The sequence below is a fragment of the Giraffa tippelskirchi genome, chromosome 9 (genome assembly GCF_054371585.1).
Source record: "Giraffa tippelskirchi isolate mGirTip1 chromosome 9, T2T-mGirTip1v1.2.pri, whole genome shotgun sequence".
NCBI classification, from domain to species: Eukaryota; Metazoa; Chordata; class Mammalia; order Artiodactyla; family Giraffidae; genus Giraffa; species Giraffa tippelskirchi.
The window spans coordinates 31,621,174-31,643,461 of NC_137283.1; the positions used below are offsets into that span (position 1 = coordinate 31,621,174).

The 22,288-nt window shown below is 39.1% G+C and overlaps 1 protein-coding gene and 1 long non-coding RNA gene across 5 annotated transcripts in view; one reads left to right on the forward strand and one right to left on the reverse strand.

The window, feature by feature from the left end:
* TAFA1 (TAFA chemokine like family member 1) overlaps window positions 1-22,288 on the reverse strand; it is a 928,543-nt gene that overhangs the window by 63,737 nt on the left and 842,518 nt on the right. The window lies entirely within an intron of this gene.
* The window catches only part of LOC145520935 (uncharacterized), a 105,777-nt gene continuing 100,750 nt past the window's right edge, over window positions 17,262-22,288 (forward strand). For 3 of the 4 annotated variants that reach the window (XR_014064929.1, XR_014064928.1, XR_014064927.1), the window contains exon 1: window positions 17,293-17,705. This is a non-coding gene — a long non-coding RNA (uncharacterized LOC145520935). Of the gene's footprint in view, window positions 17,706-20,269; window positions 20,382-22,288 lie in introns of all 4 variants that reach the window. The other variant, XR_014064926.1, reaches the window with a different exon arrangement.

The following is a 22,288-nucleotide window of genomic DNA, read 5'->3' on the forward strand; positions in this document are numbered from 1 at the left end:
CAGCCGCAATATCTGCCCTTGCGGGTGCAGAAGGTGCAGTGATAGAGACTTGGGCTGTTATGTGGAATGGATAAGGCAGGAGATGGATGGAAAACCCTCAGGTTATGGGAATCATATAAGATGTATAATGTATAAGCACTGTTGATGGACCTAGAGGTATTATGTTAAGTGAAATAATTCAGACAGAGATACCAAATACTGTGAAAATTCTTAAAGAGATGGGAATACCAGACCACCTTACATGCCTCCTGCAAAACCTGTATGTAGGTCAAGAAGCAACAGTTAGAACCAGACATGGAACAATAGACTCGTTCCAAGTTGGGAAAGGAGTACGTCAAGGCTATATATTGTCACCCTGCTTATTTAATTTATATGCAGAGTACATCATGCAAAATGCCAGGCTGGAAGAAGCACAAACTGGAATCAAGATTACGGGGAGAAATATCAATAACCTCAGATATGCAGATGACACTACCCTTATGGCAGAAAGCAAAGGAAGAAGAACTAAAGAGACTCTTGATGAAGGTGAAAGAGGAGAGTGAAAAAGTTCACTTAAAACTCAACATGCAAAAAACTAAGATCATGGCATCTGGTCTCATGGCAAATAGATGAGGAAACAATGGAAACCGTGACAGACTTTATTTTCTTTGGCTTCAAAATCACTGCAGATGGTGACTGCAGCCATGAAATTAAAAGACGCTCCTTGGAAGAAAAGCTATGACAAACCTGGACAGCATATTCAAAAGCAAAGACATTACTTTGCTGATAAAGGCCCATATGGTCAAGGCTATGGTTTTTCCAGTAGTCGTGTATGGATGTGAGAGTTGGACTACAAAGAAAGCTGAGTGTCAAAAAATTGAAGCCTTTAAACTGTGTTGTTGAAGACTCTTGAGAGTCCCTTGGACTGCAAGGAAAACAAACTAGTCAGTCCTAAAGGAAATCAACCCTGAATATTCATTGGAAGGACTGACACTGAAGCTGAAGCTCCAATACTTTGGCCAACTGATGCAAAGAATTCATTCATTGAAAAAGACCCTGATGCTGGGCAAGTTTGAAGGCAGGAGGAGAAGGGGACGACAGAGGATGAGATGGTTGGATGGCATCATCGACTCGATGGTCATGAGTCTGAGTAAACTACGGGAGCTGGTGATGGATAGGGAAACCTGGGATGCTGCACTCCAGAGGGTTGCAAAGAGTCGAACACAACTGAGCAATTGAACTGAACTGACTGAATTATTTACGTGTAGAATCTTAAAAAAAATAAACAACAAACAAATGGATATAACAAAACAGAAATTAATCCACAGATATAGAAAACAAACTAGTTATCAGTGGGCAGGGCAAGACAGGGATATGGGATTAAGGGATACAAACTACTCTGTATAAAATAGATAAGTTACAAGGATACAGCATAGGGACATGAAGCCATTATTTTTAATAACTTTAAAAGGAATATAATCTATAAAAGTATTCAGTCACTGTGCTATACATCTGAAACTAATATAATAATGTAAATCAATTATACTTCAGTAAAAAAAGAAATACAGTTATAGTGGACAAAAGTTTTTGTGTTCTCAATTCCACTTTTTTGGGGAGACTAGTCCTCCTACTTTCTGTATGATTTTGTCTGTGATCTATCAAATTACATGATAGTTGAATGAAAAAGAGGCCAATGCATATTGGAAGTAAAACTAGAGGAAGAGAAAGAAAAGCAGCTGAATATCATCTGAGGCCCTGGAATCTGCCATACCCAACATGTAAATTTCTTCTACTTTTGTGTCCACTCTTGGACTTCACAGCTAGATGAGCCAATAAGCTTTATTTCTGAGTTAGTTTGAGTCATTTTTTCTATCATTTGTAACCAAAAGAATCCAATCAATATATACAGTGGTATGAGGAGTGTTACTACATTTAAAATTATTACTAGTATTTTTTCCCCAAAGTTTGAAATATATCTTGGACTTCTCCTTTTCCTTAGAAACAGAAATTAAATAATAATTGTCTGGATATCTTCTAACCTCATTGCACCTCACACTTAAGAATGATCTTACTCATGTTAGTATATACTAAGTCCAGTTTCTGTATACAAGCATCAGTACTGTTTAAAGGTATATAAAGTCCAACTCAAAGCACAGAACCTTCTGAATTTCAGATTCTTCACGATGTTCTTGAGACTCCTGACTTACAATTTGCCCCTGAGACTGTGCCTCTGAGAAGCCATTCAACTCAGTGGAACTCTCCTCAACTTTCTGAATTTATCAGGAGACAGAAAAAGGGAACACCCTTCAGGTGGAGAAATGGAAGGATGCTGGAATGTGGCCTCCACTGACAACTTGAGGGAGTCAAGCCCACAAGAAGAGAAGATGCCGGAGTGACCACCAGAGCTATCCCAACCTGCTGAAACTAGACCCTTGGGATTTGGCCAAGAGCCTTCATGAGCACTGCTGGCTCTGCTCCTCTGCCCTCATCTACTCATATCTGCTGCCAAACAGCCCTGCGCTCTGGGGACCTCCTTGTTCTCTGGCATATGCTCAAACTCTTTATTTTTTTCTGTTAAAAAAAACTTGCACATATATTACCGGATTCTTTCCTGGAGTAGCTGCAAAGGAAAACATTTCCTTCTCCTAGTTTCACTGTTTACACAATGGGGCTTACAAATAAATGTCTAAGATGACGCTTCACCAGAACATGGCCTTGGTCTTAAAATAAGTAATAAAGCCCTACCTTAAGGATATTTACACACATAAGGTGTGATCTCAGACATTAAGATTTACTTTCTAGGCTGCCTTTGGCCTATTTTGACAGTTGAATATTCATCTTGTAACATACTTTCGTCATTTTTGGAATGAGAGTGTTACCTATGGGTCAGTATGCTGGAGTTGCAGAACTGGTTTTTCTCCTCCGTGGCTTCTTATAGCCTCCATTTCTTAACTACTCTGTCTTTTTTAGTTCACGCTGCTATAGCAAATTACCATCGACCAGTGGCTTCAACAGCAAACATTTATTTCTCACAGTTCTGGAGCCTTGGTAGTCTAAGATCAAGATGCTGACACAGGTGGTGCTTGCTGAGGGCCCTTTTCTTGGTTTGCAGATGGTTGCCTTTGCAGCATATCTCACACGCTGATGCGCAGAGAGAGATAGTCATCTTGTATTTCCTCTTTTTAAAATCTATCATGAGGCCCCTACCCTCATGACCTGATCTATTGCTAATCACCTCCCAAAGGCCCTATCTCCAAATAGCAAAACTGGTGGGTTAAGATTTCAACATATGAATTTGACGGTGGGGGACACAAACATTTATTCCATAATATACTCCCTTTCAAGGCCCCCCAATTCCTGGCCTCCATCATATCTCACCTAGATTATGATCATAGCCTCCTAACTGGTCTAACTGCTTCCCTCCTTATATTTTTGCCTTTTTAATCTACTTTCAACAAAGCAACCAGAGCAACTTTGTTTCAAAGAGAATTAGACCTCATTACTCTTCTGCTCAATACATTCTCACAGCTCCCCTTCATTTGGAGTCAAACCCCAAGTCCTCATAATAATCCATAATTTAACCCACATAATGCAGGTTCTTATTACCTACTAACCTCGTCTCCACTCCTCTTTTTCCATCACAAGCTTGGTCACCATGCCATGTGAAATCATCAATGCTTTCTCTTTGCTTCTGGCCCACTGCTCTTCCTGTTACCTTTGCTCTTTCTTGAACTCACCAAGCATTCACCCATCTCAGGGCCTTTCCACTTCCCACTCCCTCAATCCTGGAACGTCTCCCTTCACGTATCCTCAGGGTCAGCACCCTTGAATCCCAAGGGTCTTTCCACAAGTCACTGTTGCATGGAGGGCATGTATGGCCACCTGATCTATATTTCAAGCCCAATCATCTGACATTTCCTGTCCTGCTTCATATTATTTTTCACTAGCAGGTTCTGTTTCTTCTACTAGAAAGTTAAATTTTATGAAGCAGGAATTTTGGATTCACTATTGAATCCTCAAGGGTTGGAAGAGCACCTGATACATAGTATGTGTCAAAAAAAAATGTGTAGAATGAATAAATAAATGGATGGATGTTTAAAAGGGAAGACAAGGACACATATTTGAGACATAAACTGAGGACTTGTATGGGAGATTCTTCAGAGAAGTTGTTGCTCCAAATTGAAGAGCGGCCAATGGCTTTATAGATACAGGGAACAGGAAACATGTATAAAATACTACTAGGAGTTAAAAAAGGAGAAACTGAGATAAACATACTGACACAGAACAATCTTAGAGATACACTATTAGGTAAAAAAAAAGAGTAGTAAGTGCAATGAACAAATAAATACAACTTCTCTTCTACAAATAAATGGAAAAACAAAACTCTAGATTTCTGTGTGTCTATTTGTGTTTTTGTATATGCACACATGCAGATATATGATAGGAGAAAAGTCTGAAAGTCGATGCCAGTAGGCAAACGTTTTTTTCTGTAAAGGGCCAGACTGTAACTATTTCAGGCTCTGCAGGTCATCTAACAGTTTCTGTTGCATATTATCCATGCATTTGTTTGTAAACAACGCTTTCAAACTGCAAAAATAAAAAACATTTTTAGCTCATGAATTATATAAAAATAAAATCCTCTGGGCTTACTGGTTGTTGTCTCTTGATCTAGGTTTGGTTAATTCTGGTGAAATTTGTGGCATTGGGAAGAGTGAAGGGAGATTTTAGACTTTTTTCCTTTGCTGCTGCTGCTGCTGCTAAGTCGAGTCAGTCATGTCCGACTCTGTGCGACCCCATAGACGGCAGCCCACCAGGCTCCCCCGTCCCCGGGATTCTCCAGGCAAGAATACTGGAGTGGGTTGCCATTTCCTCCTCCAGTGCATGAAAGTGAAAAGTGAAAGCGAAGTCGCTCATTCCTGTCCGACTATTCGCGACCCCATGGACTGCAGCCTACCAGCCTCCTCCGTCCATGGGGTTTCCCAGGCAAGAGTACTGGAGTGGGGTGCCATTGCCTTCTCCGCTTTTTCCTTTATATGCTCTCTATTGTTTGAATTATTTTTTCTCAGGGAATATATTCCTGAAATGTGTGGGTAAAAAAAGTGCTATGAAATAAATGAATGGGAAAAAACCTGCTGCAAGGTAATTTTTCAAGAAATACTTGTTGAATGAATGAATTTTGAATGAGTGAATAAATGTTCACATGAACAAATGAATGCATGGATTCACATGTTTTCAGTTCTTTTGCTATGCATTATGTGGAAGCAAGGAAGTGGTCTGTGAAATTCTACAGCTAACATAAGACCACATAAGTTTTTCAAGTCCAAGCTATTGACTTTGTATTTTTCGCCATTATCATTTCTCCCAATATTAGTACTGGAAAACCTGTTTGAAAGTCAATTTTATACAATAAAAACCCTTTTACCTAATGCATTCCATTAACCTTTGATTTGCATCAAGTTTTGGTACAATACACTGGAGGAAAGCTTAAAATAATATTTAGTTACTTCAACATTTTGTTTCAGGCTTAAGTGGGCATTGGACCATGAATATTTATTTATATTAAACCCACTTATCTAGGTGTGAGCTGCTTTGTAGACTTTATATATCAAACATAGTGTAGAATAAGCATTTTAAATCTTCTTGGATTTTTGCAAAAAACTTTTGTTCAATAGTCTCTTTGCAAAGAAAAATATGTGTACATCTGTGTCCTTGTGGAAAGACAAGATTGTCTTTAGTTTTGCTTTAAAATGCTGCTTTTATAATACTAATGTAAATTTCCAATTGTCCTTGAGATTAGTGTCTAAATTGCTAACAACTTTCAAAAACATCCCTTTGTCATGCTTTAGTACCTATCCATGTGTTTCACAAAATAGCATATTTATCATCATCAATAGAGATTTCATTAAAAACACACATTAGGCACCCGTCTGTACTGTTCTGGTACTATACCAAAGGATTTTGGGGAAAAAGAAATTCAACAATATAAGTCTGGTAAGTCTTTTAATAAGTAAGTTCCTAACAAGATTTATTTTAACTCCTGAAAGATTTTAGCCTCTTAAATATCTATACTTTCTCCCTAAACCTCAGGTTATTGAGATATAATTGCCATGTTACATTGTGTAAGTTTAAGGTGTACAACATAACGATTTGATGATTAAATATCTAGATTTTCCCCTGTATTTGTAGAAAGTTTTCACTTTCTACTTGGTTGATTTCCTAATTTCATTTTCAAAAACTATTTGAGCGAAGACCTTATTCCGCTGTTTTAGGCTGCAGTTAGCATTGTCACACAAGAGCTTCCATCAGCTTTAATTGAAGCTGTCAAATTTGCTGCATTAAATTCCCTTTAAGATTAATGCTAAAGCACAATATTACTATCTATGAGCAAATATCCCACTACAATATGTGAACTACCCAATACTTGCTTATCATACTAAAAAGTGTGAATTAAATTAAAATATAATGAGAAACTAGAAGTTTGTAATAATTCCAAATGTGGTGAATCTTCTTCACCAGTGCATAAAAATTTTCAGTGACTGTGAAAAACAGCAGAACGGCTTGAGCCTTGAAGCTTTCTCCCAATAATCAAAAAGGACCCCAAACAAGCAAGCATAGCTAAGCATTTCATCCTGGAAGCAGCTTACTGAATTAATAAGACAAGTCAATTAATGTAATGCTCTGTTGCTTCGGGATAAAACATGAAAATGGAAAAACGTGGAGCTGTTTACCATATTGAGATCAAGCCACCAGGAAGACTCTGAACAAAACAGCCTCTTTTCTCTAAGTCTTAAAGGAGAACTTGGCATGGTTTCTGCTATGGACTTAAATGTGAATTTCTCCTGAAATTTATCCTCAAAGGACTAACCTCTCAATGGGACTGCATTTGGAGATAGGGCCTTTATGAAGCAATGAAATTTATATGAGGTCCTAAAGGTGGGGACCTGAACCCATGGGATTAGCATCGTTATAAGAAGAGACACCAAAAAACGCTCTCCCTTCTCCATGTGAGGACACAGTGAGGAGGGGGCCATCTACAAGCTAGGAGGTGGGTTATCAACCAGGAACTGAAAAGACAGCATCATGATCTGGGACTTCTAGCTTCCTGAACTGTGAGAAAATAAATCTGTTACTTAAGCCACTCAGTCTGTGATGTTTTACACTTTGGAGAAGAGGCTGTGGTGGAGATCAGCTGAGGGTTTACCAAGTGGGTCTCTCCTCCTTCCTGGGCACATAACTGGGCTGCGTTTTCTAGCTTCTTTTGTAGTCATGTGGGTTCTGCTGGAATCTCCAATAAACTGGAGTTCTGCTTCACGAAATGTGGGCTGTTGTATTTTCTACCACTTCTAGGACTGTCCTGTTCTTGCTCTCTCTTCCTGGCCTGCTGGTGGAAAGCAGAGTTTCAAACAGATGTTTCTATGGGCTCAGAAACGGTAGAGCCTCTCAGGAATTTATAACGTCGAGTCCCTGGTTGCTTGATCTATGGATAAAATTCAAGGAGTTTACGGCCTTGGCTAGAAAAATATTACATCCCTATTTTCATGAAACTCTAACTTAAATTTAGTATCTCCTTCTATTATGAATGTAGGCAAATAACCACAATGATTTAAGCACTCCCTATGACTGTCACCTGGACAAATCACAGATTTTTCATATCACTTAGTTGTTGCAGGTATTTCAAAAGTGTTTTACACTTACTACTGTTTTAAAATTATGATAGTTGTTAAACCTGTTGCCAGATTTTGTTATTTAATCCTTTAGTAGTGAAGCATGTATATTATTATGTCACATTTTAAAATATTTTGATTACTGAATTTTAATGTAGTTTTCTTTAAATACTACATATTTTATTTTATGCATTTGAAAATTATTATCCTGAAAAAGGGTTGACAGACTTCACCAGACTTCCCAAAGGGTCCAAAGCACAAAGAGGTTAAGAATCGTGATGCCACGTGGGAGGGCTCTGTGACATCTGGGGAAGATAAACACTTGCTGGGTTAACCCACCAAGATGTTCAAGATACTGTATTTGTTAGTTTTTTCACATCAAAGAGTCTATGCTCTCCAAGACAGGGATTGGCAAAGGTTTTCTGTAAAGGGTCAGATAGTAAATATGCTGGGCTTTGCAATCCACAGAGTTAGTGTTGCAGTGATTCAACTCTGCCCTTGCAGTGAAAAGACAACCACAGGCTATATGTAAATGAATGGGCATGGCTGGGTTTTAATATAACTTTATTTATAGATTGGAATTACCCCCGGAGAAGGAAATAGCAACCCACTCCAGTACTCTTGCCTGGAAAATCCTATGGATGGAGGAGCCTGGCAGGCTACAGTCCATGGGTTTGCAAAGAGTTGGACACAACTGAGCGACTTCACTTTCTTTCACTATAGATTGGAATTTGCATTTCTTTTAATTTTGATAGGTCACTAACATTATTATTTAAGAATTTTTTCAATCATTTAAATATGTAAAAAACCATTCCTGCTCATAGGCCGCACAAAAGCTCATAATGGATTGTAGTTGGCTGATCCCTGAAATAAGACATAGGTCAGAGGTACTTTTGGGAATGATAGGGGAGTGAAATTATGTTAATTGCTGAGTTTGCTGGATGACTCAGTTCCACAATGTAGATCAACATTGGAGACATCCCTGAATGGCAAGCTGAAGTGATTCTGTATTGTCTGCTCTTTGTAAATCTAGGTTGCCATTTCCTACTACAGGGCATCTTCCTGACCCAGGGATCAAACCTGTATCTCTTTCATCTCCTGCACTGGCGGGCAGATTCTTTAATGTTGAGCCACCTGGGATGCCCAACTATCCTCTTAACACCACGTAAGTCCTTAGTGTTTAGGGATTCTCTACTCCGTGCTTTAGAATGACATGGAGTGCATTAAAAAAATTATCAAGGCTGGAGCATCATACTGGATCCATTAAATCAGAATCTCAGGGCTCTGACTGCACACTGATGCTCCTACAAAACTCCCTGATGACTCGTGTTCAGTGAGGGAGAGAATATAACTACATGGGCATCGATGATGAAGTCTGGTGTGTGCCCCACAATGCAGGGCATAAACAAAAATCGAGATTTCTCTCTCCAGACTCTTGGTCTTCGCTTTATTTCCTTCCTACTAGGTTGAAAATAGCACACATCTTTCAAGTTAAAGAAATATAAAACCTCTCCTCTAACACACATGGTGTCATCAGGCCTGTGCAGATGCCATTTATGAATGACTGGGATGTAGCCTCTTGCGCAGAGTTTGAAAACTGGTGGTTTAAGGAACAGTTTTGTCCACTTGTCTCTTTTCATTTTTTCTGCCTTTCCTCTTGCTTGTTTTCCCTCTCAGCCTCTCTGTCTCCATCTCTCTCTCCTTCTTGGTTCCCTCTCCTTCTTGCCCTTCAAACACATATTTATTGAGAATCTACTATGTGTTTATTCAACATTTTTCTGGGTGCCTGAAGGAGATCAGTCCTGGGTGTTCATTGGAAGGACTGATATTGAAGCTGAAACTCCAATACTTTGGCCACCTCATGCGAAGAACTGACTCATTTGAAAAGACCCTGATGCTGGGAAAGATTGAGGGCAGGAGGAGAAGGGGACGACAGAGGATGAGATGGTTGGATGCCATCACCGACTCAATGGACATGGGTTTGGGTGGACTCCGGCAGTTGGTGATGGACAGGGAGGCCTGGCGTGCTGCGGTTCACGGGGTCGCAAAGAGTTGGATATGACTGAGTGACTGAACTGAACTGAACTGAGATTTGTTGTTTGCTTTCCCATTGTCCTAAAAATGTTTAGTTATTTTCCATATTTAAATATTCAGATATTCAGAAATAGGGAGATTTCACTGAACCATTAGAGGAGATGGAGCTGCTGGACGTTTCTACATGGTAACACTCAGATACAGCTGAGTAACAGGGTCCCTTTCCATTGGAAGAGAAAGGTCTTTCTACCTAGCTATGTTTTCATCACTTCCAACCTTTTAATACACACCTACATGTCTTTATGTAGCTGGAAGTTGTCAACCTGTAGATATCTGGGCTGTGACTTCCTACCTGAGCCACTTAACAAAATTTATAATTTGTACATTCCTTCTCATATCTGCAACTAAGTGGCAAATTCCCACATGAAAGCAAGATTTCTGTCGTCATCTGTATCAGAGGTCTACCAACTGTAACTTGTACTCCAAACCTAGCCTGTTGCTTGCTTTTGTAAATGATTTTGTAAATAAATTATATAGGGATATTTATGCATTGTCTATGCCTCCTTTCATGTTCTGATGGCAGAAATCAGTAACTGCCTGCAAAATCTAACATAATTATTTCTGGTTCATTATGGAAAAAAGTTTGCTGACCCATGATCTAGTTATTTGATGTAAAAAATGTCTATATCTAGTTGTCTGTTAAAACCTGGTTGATATCATTTTTAGCTTTTCCTTCAGGTATTTCACATTTGTTGTGGCACCTGCTTTTTCCTGTGCAGCCCGTTAAGCAACCCTGAGGTCACTGGTAGGAGACAACAGTTTGATTCTCTCATCTATATGGGAGAAAATATTTGCAAAGGAAGCAAATGACATGGGATTAAGCTCCAAAATATGCAAACAACTTATGCAGCTCAATATTAAAAAAAAAAAAAACCCAATCAAAAAATGGGCAGAAGATCTAAATAGACATTTCTTCAAAGAAGACAGATAGCTAAAAAGCACATAAAAAGATGCTCAACATCACTAATTATTAGAGAAATGCCAATCAAAACTACAATGAGGTATCACCTCACATCAGTCAGAATGGCCATCATCCAAAAACTGACAAACAATAAATGCTGGAAAGGGTGTGGAGAAAAGGGAACCCTCTTACACTGTTCATCAGAATGTAACCTGGTACAGCCACTGTGGAGAACAGTATGGAAGTTCCTTTAAAAAAAACTAAAACTAGAGCTATGATATGATCCATCAATTCTACTCTTGGGCACATATTCCAAGAAAACTGTAATTTGAAAAGATATATGCACCCCAATATTCACCAAGGCACTATTTACAATAGCCGGGACACGGAACAAGTGAAAAGTTCATCAACAGAGGAACAGATAAAGAAATATCTGTTCCGTTATATACATACATATATATATACACACACACATATATATACATATACACACACACAATGGAATATGACTCAGCCATAAAAAAGAACGAAATAGTGCCATTTGCAGCAAGATGGATGGATCTAGACATTGTCATACTAACTGCAGTCAGACAGAAAAAGTAAAATATCATATATCACTTATATGTGAAATCTAAAAAAAGGTACAATTGAGTATATCTACAAAACAGAAATAAGAGTTACAGATGTAAAAAACTTACGGTTAGCAGGGCATAAGGTGAGGGGAGGAATAATTGGAAGATTGGGATTGACATACACAAACTTCTATATGTAAAATAGATAACTAATAAGGATATACTGTATAGCACAGGGAACTCTACTCAGTACTCTGTAGTGACCTATACGGGAAAGGAATCTAAAAAAGAGTGGATGCATGTATAACTAGCTGATTCACTTTGCTATGTGCCTGAAACTAACACAACGCTGTAAATCAACCATACTTTAATAAAAATCAAACAAACAAAAATGTCAGCACTGGCTGATATCTTGATTTTGGCCTTATGAGGCTCTAAGCAGAGAGCTCAGTCATGTTGTACCTGTACTTCTAAGCCATGGAAGTTGACATAATAAATGTATGCTGCTTTGAGCAAAATAGACCAAACAACTCAAAAAGAGATAGCTTCAATCATAGGGAATGAATGTGGAGAGATGTTACTAGCATCTGTTGTTATTTTTTTCCTGAAATACCTTTGCCCTCCTATTTATTTGTCACAGCTATTTTTTTTCAGCCAATTGTTCTTTGAAAGAGTCATTAAGAGAAACATTTGATTTCATTTGATTATGTAAGCGTTACTTTGCCAAGAGAGCAGTATCATTGCTTGACTTTACAGCAAATTCCCACTTACTCCCAACCTCATCGAACCAAACTGTGTAACAGGAACTGTGATAGAGGAAAACAGGTAATGGTTGAAGAGCATCAGACCATTTTAAACACTAGGATTGCAGCTCATCTGCTTGAAACACGGTTAAGATATTATGCTTATTTTATGTCTCTGGTCAGCAGGAAAAAGATCCAGTTTACTGGGTTAGAGCAAAACGCTTGACAGTGTTAAGATACCTATCATGAGGCTTAATCCTCTTCCAGGAAAAGCTAGTCTGACCTGAAAAAATTCTTTTCTTTAAAGGGTCTTCTTTTATTTCCATCTTCTCCCTACTTCTGCTCAACCAAGAAGGGTTTATGAAAATACAATTTATTCTCTATAATGTGCTTACTCTGCAACACATTCTCAATCTTCCTCTATCCTAGGGAATGGGCTTTTTGATCAACTTCATGGATGGTGGTTCTCATCAAGAGAAAATATAACAGGCTATAATCCACCATGTTGGTTCACACCAACTGCCTCACTCTGATTAGTTTAAAGCAAATCACATCTTTAATCAATTGTCATGGATGGAACTTATTTGAAACTTGACTCAAGCACTTTACCGAAAAATTGTAAGACAATCAGAAGAGCACAAATATCTCTGACTTGTTATTTGATATTAATGACATCATTCATTGTTGATTAGTTTTGATAATCATATTGTGACTATGTCTTTTAAAAAATTCCTTGTTGTATATAGTCTGACATATTTACAGATGAAATGGTATGATTTGCTTCAAAATAATCTAGGGTGGGGGCAGTTGGTGGTGATGTGGACAAAACAAGAGGGGCTGTGCACTGGTATTTGTCAAAGCTGCCTGGTGGGTAAATGGGTTCATTATATTACTTGATCTTCTTTTGCTTATGCTTGAAACTTAATGTAATAAAAAAATTTAAAAAGGAAAAGAGCCCCAGCATGGAACAAAATGAAGCCAGAAATCCTTAAGTATGTTCAGGGGCTTTAACCTCAGAGTTGGCAGTCTGAAGAGCGCACAGGGCAGGGCAAGGTCTCTAAAGATTCACTTTTTAATCAAATATTTAATTTAGGTTTACAGCCATCAAATCCAAAACCTGCAAAGCCCCCCCTGTAAAATCCATATGTCTTACATACACATACCTCTCAGACGTCATTGAGATCTGATAAACATCTCAGAGTTATAAAACCAACACAATGACCACCATTTCCTTATAAATTAAAAGAATCTCCCTAGTAGGCTTTGAACCTATCTTGAGTTTCTCGAAGAGTGTTTCTGATCTGACCCAAATCTTTATTCTTTGTTCAAGCTGATTTCTTATTCTTTTTAGAAATCAGCTTGAACAAATTTGAAATGCTGAGTGATCAATTTGAAAGCTAGATTCCAGTTTATTCAATGAGATAATGAACTGTATGCTCAGATTATAATATTTGACCAAAAGAGTTTTTTATTTCCAGTTGTGGAAGTTGCAGTGCTTATGTTAGGAGGCCAAATGGAACAATCATTGAAAAATACCAGACATGTCACTAATTATACTATGAACTTGAAAAATCCACTACTGTATTTAGAAAAGAAAGGCTTTTTTTTTTTTTTTTTTTAAAGTAAAATGCCTTCTTTTCTCCTCTCTTTGGGACTAGAGCCAATGTTTAAAGCCAAATAACTATTTCATTAAAATCCCATCCCACAAGTGGCAATGGTTCACAGAAGGCTGTAGAAAGCATTCTCACAGTGATTTCAGTCCATGGCCAGTAGTCTAGGATATTACTTTTGAGAAAGTCTGGGTTGCATTGCCCAGCCCTTCTCACCTACTCTGGGGTGTATTTTATTTTGAAAAAAATTGCAAATAAAGATGAAGCCTTTTGAGAATTTTAGACTCTCCTTGAAACTGTTAAGAGATCTCTTTGTGTGTACCAAAGTGATTTGGGAATTACTTAGATCCTGATTTTAAGCCTTCAGCACTTGGTAGGGGCCAATTCATGAAACGAAAACCTGAAAAACTTCTTTGCTGTTTGTGTGTGTGTGTGTGTGTGTGTGTGTTTGACACCAGCAGCCTCTGGTGCTTCAACTCTGCCAACAGCTATTCAGATTCATATTTGAAACCACGGTCTGTGCCTGGAGGGTCCCTTAACTGCTGTTTTAAATGCAAAATCAAGTAAGAATAAAAAATATCTTTGAGGAACAGAAAAACTTCCTAAATAGCTGGGAAGCTTTTTTTTTTAAACCCTCTACCTCAAACCACCATTGAACTATAAAGTTGCTGAGTTCCTTCTTGAGAAACACATCATCACTGAACTGTAAGGGCTGTTGCAAATTCTGAGAAATACCACACATCCTTATAGTATTAATTTAGCGAAAAAAAAAAAAAAACCAAACAGAATCCTGCAAATTATTTCATGGATCACTGGGCGAGAGTATATTCTGCATGGCTGTTTTACAAGTCACATGTAATGGGAAGGAGATGCAGGTGAAATCACCAACAAACACAGCTTCAGTAGTCCTTGAAGTGGTCTCTAAGTGATGGTGGGTGTGTGCAGACTCACTGCAGTCATGTCCGATTCTTTGTGACCCTATGGACTATAGCCCACCAGGTTCCTCTACCCACAGGGTTCTCCAGGCAAGAATACTGGAGTTGGTTGCCATACCCTTCTCCAGGGGATCTTCCCAACCCAGGAATCGAACCTCTGTCTCTTACACCTCCTGCCTTGGCAGGCAGGTTCTTTACTGCTAGTGCCACCTGGGAAGCCCTAAGTAATGGTAAGTGGTGACTAACTGTCAGTTTGGAAATTGAGAAAGTCATGGTGCAAAACATTTATATGGTTTGATTATTTTTGGTTTGATTATTGTTACGACTGTAGCTCTCAACAAGGGCAGTATCTTATCCTCAAGGGTCATGTGGGCATTTGTGCAGTGATTTCTTGGCTGTTACAGCAGTTGTGGGATGCTACTACTGTGTGGTGGGCAAGGAGGAGAAAGGCTGTACGCCCTGAAGTGCATGAGAAACTCCTGCTCAAGGGAGAATTACTGTCCTATTGACTTAGCAATGTCACACTGAAGATTAATGTACATAAGAAAATCCGTTTATGATGTTTTGAGCCCAGAACTGAGCTCAGATACAAAAAATAATATCTTTGTATTTTTTCCCCTAAAAAATTGAGGCATAATTAGCATTTCATACAATTCACCACTTTAAAACAGTTTACATGTCAATGGTTTTCAGTTGTGCAGCCATCACTAATATCTAATTTCAGACTATTTTCATCTGCCTCAAACAACCAATTAGCAGTCACTTTCCTATTCCCCCTTCTATCCCCTGGAAATGAATCTACTTTTGTAAGCAGCTCCTTGACCCCCTTTTCTGTTTGCTTATCCTTGTTTTGCTTAGACCTTAAACATAAAGATGAGTTCATTAGGCAACATTTAACTCTGCTCCTGATTTCTGCTTTTCTAAATAAATACAACACCTTACATGATTTGTTGATTTCTCTACCCCTAGGTTCCCCTTAGTAAATCTGCAGGTAGACTCTGCAGGCACAGGTGGACCACGTGCGCAAGAGAACATTCAATTACAGGTGGACCATGTGAGCAAGACAGCATCCAAGTAAGACTAGGGTAAGTCAACAGGCCTGCATGCAATGGAAAAATGATGAAGACTCTGACTTCCTGCTTAATAATTAACTGTTTCCCCTTTTTCCCTTTAAAAATTGTCGCTAGGTTTGGGCAGCATCTTCAAGGTTGGTCTAGGGACACAATTCTACCTTCTCCCCAGATTGCTGGATTTTCTGAACATAGCATGTTTCTTATCTACTGAAGCTTGCTTCTCAATTTATTGGCTGTTGAGTGGTGAGCATCCAAATATGTGTTCAGTTACACTTTCTGTGTCTACGTGCATGCTCTGTTGTGTCCTACTGTTTGTGACCACCAGAGCTCCTCTGTCCATGTAATTTTCCAGGCAAGAATACTGTCAATGTATGGCAAAACCACTACAATATTGTAAACTAATTAGCCTCCAATTAAAATAAATAAATTAAAAAAAAGAAAAGACCCTGATGCTGGGAAAGACTGAAGGCTGGAGAAGAAGGGGATGACAGACGATGAGATGGTTGGATGGCATCACTGACTCAATGGACATGAGTTTGAGTAAACTCCAGGAGTTGGTGATGGACACGGAGGCCTGGCATGCTGCAGTCCATGGAGTTGCAAAGGGTCAGACACGACTGAGCAACTGAAATGATGTGGAATCTAGAAAAATGGCACAGACAAATCTATTTGCAAAGCAGAAATTGAGACACAGACACAGAGAACAAACCTATGGACATCAAGGGATAAGGTGGGGATAAACTGGGAGATTGGGACTGACATATATGCACTACTGTGTATAAGGTAGGTAACTAATGAGACCCTACTGCATGGCACAGGGTGAAGAAAGAAGGTATAATGTGTAGGACATATATTAACTTAACCTTAAAAATTCATTCCAATATATAGTAGACGCCGACAAATACTGTTTGATTTCACTTACACTACTATTTGACTACCTTGAGTAGTCAAATTCATCGGGTCAGAAGGTACATTGGTAGATGCCAGGGGCAGGGGGTGGGGGTGAGGTGGGGGAATGGGGAGTTAGTGTTTAATGGGACAGAGTTTCAGTTTAGGAAAGTGAAAAATTCAGGAGATAGATGATGCTGAGATTTGTTCAACAATGTGTATGTACTTAGTGCCACTGAACTATATAGCTAAATATGTTTAAAATAGTATGTTTATCACAATAAAAATTAAAAAAAACATTAGATGATATCCATAATCTGATAAACCACTGAAAAGGTAGTAGAGACATATCTGGCTGAAATGTTCAATGACTTGCTCAGTTTTACATTTTTTAAACCAATTGCTGCCTTCGACCATTTTGTTTTTCACTCATTTGGTTTGGGTCTGCTTCCTTGTTCTCAGACTCCTAACTGGTTCATCTTTGCAGTTATTTCTACCTGACTTAATAGCCTTGAAGTCTTTTGGCCAGTCTCTGTAACAAGGACTGCTGATTTATGACAAAATCGTCACCCCATTATGGTTCTCACTGACTGATCAGTGATTACGCTGGCTTGCTCCAGGTGTGGCTGGAGACTGAAGAAACAGATGCCACAGAAGTTGGGAAGGAAGAGCTTTTTCTTTGCTGGTGAGCAAGGCTTCTGGGGCAGTTAAGGGACATCTGTATGTCTAAATCAAGCAATGTCAATGTCAGCAGTCAGAGCCGCTCTTCAGAACCTAGGAATTTGTTATGTCATAAGTATCTGACTTTAAAGAGGATCTCGAATTCTATTTTCACTCTCAGTTCAGTTGCTCAGTCGTGTCCGACTCTTTGCGACCCCATGGACTTCCCTGTCCATCACCAACTCCCGGAGCTTGCTCAAACTCATGTCTGTCGAGTTGGTGAAACAATCCAACCATCTCTTCCTCTGTTGTCCCCTTCTCCTCTACCAATTATCACTCTACCAATAAGGCTCAGATAATCACAAATTCTGAGAACTACAAGATTCCTTAGGCATGAATCCTTCTGTTTTGTTGTTCAGTCACTAAGTCATATCTGTCTCTTTGCAACACCACGGACTGCAGCACACCAGGCTTTCCTGTCCTTCGCCATCTCCCAGAGTCTGCTCATATTCAGCACCCCTAAGAGTTCTCCTCGTCTATGCTTGAATACCAACAAAGCCATTACCTACTAAACGAAGTCAATCAGGTAAGTCGTTCTTAAACTGATAAATGTTTAGTTATAAATTGCACATACTCTTTAGAAACTAATGTAACTCCTCTTCTAAATGGGAACTTTCTCATTCTTGACCCACTTTTCTTTTTCCATGAATCTAAGCATCAACCTCCTTCAACTGTTTCTGATTATCATAAGTACTTTCCTCTGTCTACTTGCTTGAACTTGATTTAAACATGCCAGGTAGTCGATGATCAGTTTGACTGTGGATCATCTGCAAAAATGGTCTGTTTAGCATGTCAATGCTGTCTTTCACACAGTTGATAATAAAACAATGCACAGGACACAGCTAGGACAGTACTCAGGATTCTATTACTAAAAATCTTTTCCTAGGATACAATTATTCTGGAAATTAGAAACACTTGAATGCCACTCTTCATTATGGTTATGGGCTCACACAATTTTGACTCTCATCTAGCCTTCTCCAGAATATACCAGGAAGCAGCAAAATGTAAAGAGCCAAATAGTAAATACTTTAGAGTTTCTGAGCATAATATCTCTGTTGTAGTCATTCAATTGCTATAGTATTGCAAAAGCAGCTATGGCCATTATGCAAACTACTAGCTGTATTACAATAAAACTTCATTTGCAAAAACAAGCAGCACTCCAGACTTAGTGTAAGGGCCACAGTTCACCAATCCTTAGCTTAGACTCATAGCTTTTTAATATCTAGACATAATATGTCAATCATTAAAAAAATAATTTAGACTAATTAAAGAAAACAGTGAGGTCAATGAAAAAGTTGTCTGGCATGACTTTTTTTCCTCAGTGGACCCAAGCTGGCTCCTAGTAATCACTACTTCCCTAATTATTCCCCTCAGATTGCTTAGACGATCTACTTTAGCATGTTGCCCTGGGTTGACCTCAGGATCTCTGACCTATAGATTTCAGAATCTACTTCCTTTCCCAAACAATTTAAACTGTGCTTAACCCATACTAGACATCTAGTACCCCTCCTAGAGGTACATATTTGCCCAGCACTAGCGTGGTAATTTTTGGACAGGGTTTTTTTGTTTGTTTGTTTGTTTTTTGAACTAGGAATGTCATTTCCCTTACACAGTGGTATGCTGAGGCTGGCTCTCACAGGCTTGTGAGGGCCAACCAAGTGCATCTCTTCCCAACCTGTCATTGGTAGCTTGGAATCAGTTGTGGGAGTATTTACTTCACGGAAACAACAAAAAAAATGTACAAATTGGAGCTTCCCTCCTTCTGTCATCACTGCATCCTGGGTGCTTGAATTCTTGAGGAGAACTAGATGTTCTCTTTCAAATCTCTTCCCCTATCTTGAGTCATTTTTCTCTTAATAACATCCCTTCCAGACATTTTAACCAGCACATAACTTTTATCAACATAGAAAAACCAGAAACAACATAGTTGCTTGAGAAAGCCCTGGATTCTCCATCACCTATACATCATTGGCTTCACTCAGTAGTTGTATCCTACTTACTTTTAATATAGCTACAAAAAGGTTTTTATATTGACCTTACCATGTCTGGAAGTCAATTTAAGTCATAAGTCAATGTAACTCTATCATATTCTTAGAGGTCTCTGTCACTGTCATATGTAGTCTTCACTCTTTATTTGCCTTCCAAAATCTTATGCCTATGTCCTTTAAAATTTCAAACTGGTACTTTAACTAGTTCACCATTTCCCCTACAATTACAATGTGTGGTTGCCTGCACAGAATGCCATTGCTGAGAACCACTGCAAGAAGTTTAAGTCATTTCCTGGGTTATAACTAGAGATCAGGGTTCTTCTAACCCAATGCATTTTCTAGGATGCCATCCACGTTTTACCACGTGGTTTTTAGAAAATACTAGGATTGGAGACAAACTTGGAATTTCCTTATTAATAGTTCAATTTGAATCTTGTTCATTGGTAATGAGGCTAGCTAGCTGGGAACAAGGTGAATCAGAAGAGACTAAAGCTTTCTCTGTCTGAGTTACCTCTAAGAGATACAGCATAACCTTACTCTTGTTTTATCACAATGGCCTTGGATAACTGAGTCTATAAAATGGCAATTGACTGATGTAGCTGAGACCTGAATCTAAGCTATCAGCTCCTCCATGAAAGGAAAAGCATGATTCACTGCTCTGTCCTCAGGCTCTGACAAGGAAATGCTCCACATATGTTTACTAAATACTACAAAAACCTCCTTACTGATCCCCTCAGCTCTAGTTGGTGCCCTTCCCATTTTTCTCCATTTTGGAAATAGAGTGGTCATCTTAAAATATTGCCTATGGTTCTCTCCATAGGAAGACCTTGAGACAAAGATTTCAATGCAAGGAATGTATTTGAGAGATAAATCCAGGCAGCACTGAAAATGAAGTGAGGAAGTGACACAGGAAGTGAAAGGAAGTCAATGAAATGTTTGGTTATGAGCATGCCATGGCTTTAGGCAACTGGGGCTCAGGATTAGCACTTCTCAAAGACAAAAGAGAACTATGCTCTCCAATAAGGTAGCCGCCTAGCCACATGTGGCTGTCTAGTAAGTTAATAACATTAAATAAATGTAAAAACCTCTTCTTTTGTCACAGTTGACACATTCAAAGTGCTCAATAGCCACATGGAGCAAGTGGCTACCGTATTCGGCAGCTCAGATACAGAATATTTTCATACTACGGAAAGTTCTACTAGACATCATGAAAGGTCAGACCTGTGGACTAATGAGGGTTATGTGTGAATTTGTATGAATACTTTGCCTGAATGACAAGAGGGTAAGGTGGGGGGTGGGGAGCAGGGAGTAGGCTGGTGACGACATTATGCATAGTTGTTGGACATTGTCCTACAAACCAGGCAACTCTGGCCATTAACTCGGCCAACTCAAATCTTAATGGCAGTAATCAAGTGTAGGTTATATTGGCATTTTCCAGTGGTTTAAAAACATTAGCAACGGTAACGGCAGATGGGGAATTCTACAAAGTTGAACAGAGATCTGTCTAGTAATCTGAGAACAGCAAGAGCTTACCTGTTGCCTCCCATGTATAACACATTCCCATCTTCTCTGGTTTCCTAGTCTTCGCATCACTTTTAAACTTTGTACAATGATCTGCATTTTACAGACAGGAAAACTCAAGAGGAAGAGGTTACAAGTTTTCTAGGTTATAAGTGGATGGCAAGGACCTGAATCTTTGGGGCGCCCTTTTGGCTTCCAATCCTAGACCTCTTTTTAATACATACAGTGCTTTTTGGGTCTGGAATGCAAAAGGGAGAAGAGGAAATATGACAGTGGTGAGCTGAATGAAAGGGCTGATGGGGTGAGAGGCCCTGAGAGCTTCTCCATCTGGCCTTCTTGAGGAGGATCCAGATCACGGGACAAAGAACTTAAGAATTCACACACGTGAGTGTGGAAGGGTGTGCGCAGGATGAGAAAGCAGAAGGAGGAGGCCGTTTCCATTGGGCAGGTAGTACCTAGCATTTTTTCCTTAAACTAAATGTTCAAGCTTTTCAGGTGTTTAGCAGCTGCTTGTGGGCGATTCTGACCTGACACTGCTTTCCAGACCTTAAAATTGGCTCCCACACTGGGTTGGTGACCCAACAGTGGAATCTATGGAGGTTTAATCCATTTACTCTATTCTAGTACAGGGGTTGACCTCTTTTTGGGACCCTGGCATGCCCCCATTTGAGCATAACTGATATCTATTGTTGTGCGCATAGGGTTCCTAGTGGCAAAAGCAGGAGAGGTTGCAGGTTACATGCAATGGACTGCAGACAAGCTCTAACTCCACTGCATTTTTTTTTTCTACCACCAGAGGAAGTACACAAGAATGCAGATCCTGACAAGAATGCCATTGTAAGCCAGATTTGCAAACTGATGTCTCATAGACAGAATAGAAGCATCGGTCATATCTTTAAATAAAAGTTCAATAAGTTATAAATATGCACAATTTGGAGATTTCATATAAACCTTGGAATTTCTGGATTTTCTTATAAAACACCCTCAAAACAGAAGAACTGGGCCATATTAGCTCACCAATGCTAAGCGGGGGTAATAAACTGGGACTAAATGCTGCCTGCTGGAACCTGCGAGGTCCAACATCGCTACCCTAATCATGTGTGCTTTGGCAGTGACATGTGACCTTGGTTAGCTAACTAGTGTTACCTGGCTAGCTCCTGTTGGTATATATATCTTGGAGGCCCTGGTTGGGAACTATTTGTGAAGTAATTATAATTTTCTTATTTATAAAACAGTAATTGACTCACAGATGTAGAAAACGAACTTATGGTTACCAAGTGGAAAAGGAGGGGTAGGGATAAATTGGGAGATTGGTACTGACACATTCACACTACTGTATACAAAATAGATAAGCCATCAGGATCTACTGTATAACACAGAGAGTTCTATTCAACACTCTGTCATGACCTATGTGGGAAAAGAATCTAAAAAAGAGTGGATATATGAATGTGCCTGTGTGTGTGTACAGCAGATGATTCTCTTTGCTGTACAGCAGAAACTAACAATATTATTAATAAACTATACTGCAATAATAATTAATTAAAAAAATATTTACAGATCATATTAATAAGCCATGTCTAACCCCTCTATAAACAATGGC